This window comes from Lactuca sativa, chromosome 1, assembly GCF_002870075.4.
Source record: "Lactuca sativa cultivar Salinas chromosome 1, Lsat_Salinas_v11, whole genome shotgun sequence".
NCBI classification, from domain to species: Eukaryota; Viridiplantae; Streptophyta; class Magnoliopsida; order Asterales; family Asteraceae; genus Lactuca; species Lactuca sativa.
Window position 1 is genome coordinate 113,461,560 of NC_056623.2, and position 2,140 is coordinate 113,463,699.

At 37.8% G+C, this 2,140-nt stretch overlaps 1 pseudogene; it reads left to right on the plus strand.

Annotated features, from left to right (window-relative positions):
- Window positions 1–258: 258 nt before the first annotated feature.
- On the plus strand, window positions 259–1,887 carry LOC111921442 (peroxisome biogenesis protein 2-like; annotated as a pseudogene).
- The last annotated feature ends 253 nt before the right edge of the window (window positions 1,888–2,140 follow it).

Here is a 2,140-nt window from a genome sequence, read left to right on the forward strand (position 1 = left end):
TTTTAATGAAACACGCGTTTTAAGCGGGATTTCACCCGCCTATTGGATCCCGAAAATTAGAATCCTCATCTCTTCCAATTAGCAAGAAAAATTCCTAGGGCCTTCGTCTTCATAACAGAATTGCTCTTGCTTTCATGATCAAATGCCTTGCGACGACAATGAGATAGTTTGAGATCTATGAGAGATCCAATCCAAAGCATGCCTGTGATTGTGTGGCCATCCTCAGTCAATACACACATGAAACCCTAATATCCTATCATGTCTGCCACCACCGAGCATCATTTACAAGTTGAAACCATATTCACATATGGAAACAGAATCATCCTGATACCCTTGTCCTTAAGCTCTTTTAACTCCTTCATTCTTCTTCCAGTGGAGTTATTTGCCAAACCAGCAGCTCCCACCGCTACACCACCAGTAACCCCAAAGTCTTCGTCGCCATCCATATTTGCTCCATCCCCGAATTCGATCTCTACACCAATTGCTTTATCACATGCACCTGTTTTGGAATCCCACCTGTGGTACTGGTGATTCCACCTCTGGCTCCCACGATTCCCCCAACTTCATCATCGACTGGTGGTGCTCAACCTGCGGATGTTTAATCATAAGAACATTCTTTAGGTATATCATTTGAATTTCTATTCTCATTTATTTGTTTCATAGAATGGTTAATCTATTCAAAGTTTTTTATATGTGTTTCTCTTTCTGTTGTGCATTTTGTATACATGTTTCTGTAATTTTCTGTTGGTAAAGTTGTTTGCAGTCTGGAATTCTAATGGCAATATCTTGGGTTAACTGGAAGGATGCAGGGAGGCTCGACATTGAAATGTTAGCCATGCTCAAAGAGAAAATGGTTAAATTTTCTCTGTTATGAAGGTACATCACCCGATTCATTGATTATCCATGATTAGTTTATTACTATCTCCTAATTAAGGACAAGTAGATGTTTTTTTACACTAATCAGTCGTGTTCATTAGAGATTAATTATGTTACCCTTCTTTACTTTTTATGATTAGCCAGGATTATTATTTCAATAGGAAGCAGAACTTGGGTTGACGAACCTACTCCAGGAAATGTTCTCATGAATCTACAATACAGAGATGAACGCACCATGGAAACAAGAGCAAAACGTAAGCTTTTTAAAGCAATTACACAACATGAAACATGAAATGAAGCTTTAGCTTATGGTTTCCATTATCATCCTTCTAGTTAGAACAGGGTTAGAGGGACCTGGGCTCACAGTTTATCAGAAAATATGGTATTGTGTTGCTACGGTTGGTGGTCAGTATATATCTGCACTCATTTGCAATCCTTTTCTGCTTTCCCCTAGTGGGTGATTCTAAACAGGTATCTCCCTGTTGATATCGTTTGTTATCTGCGCATAGGTGACTAGCTCGTAGATTATGGTTCATAGTACAACACGTTGAAAGATTTTATAAAGCTGCATCTTTTTGCTAATCTGCCTATATTTGTTTACACCGGAAGGTATAAGAAAGTTATTGCAACGTACTTTTGTTTACTTGTGTGTGTATTATATGCTTTATTTCTTTCTATTACAATATTGTATATTTATCTATTTGTCCCTTTTGAATATAGGTATAGGAATCTTATCGAGAGAGCTATAAAAGCAAGACTTGTTATTGGGAGCCCTCATATGAATCGTGCTATTAGTTTCAAGTACATGAATTGCCAATTAGTTTGGAAGGAATTTTTGGTAATTATCATTCTTATTTATTTGACTATCATTTAAATCACTAATTAATTTTTTTAGTAATTTTTATTCAGGAAATGTTGTCGTTGCTTCTTCCCCTTCTCAATTCATGTTCCATGAAGAATTTTCTTCGTCTATTATCAAAAGATAACTCTTCAGGCTCAGCTAGAATTTAAACACTATGCCCTATCTGCCAGGTCAATCCAACAACCGTGTATCTCGCCCTTCCTTGCCAGCATAGGTAAATTGCTAAATCAAAATTACGTTTTTTCCCTTTAGACTAGGGACCGGGACTGAGACCGATGCCAATGGGAATAAATGTGATTTATGGCGGGACGGTGTAACACCCAGAATCTGAAGGCCCAAGAAAAGAAAGGAAAAGCTCTAAGTGATGAGTCTACTAGTCGAGTCCAGAGAGGAACTCGACAA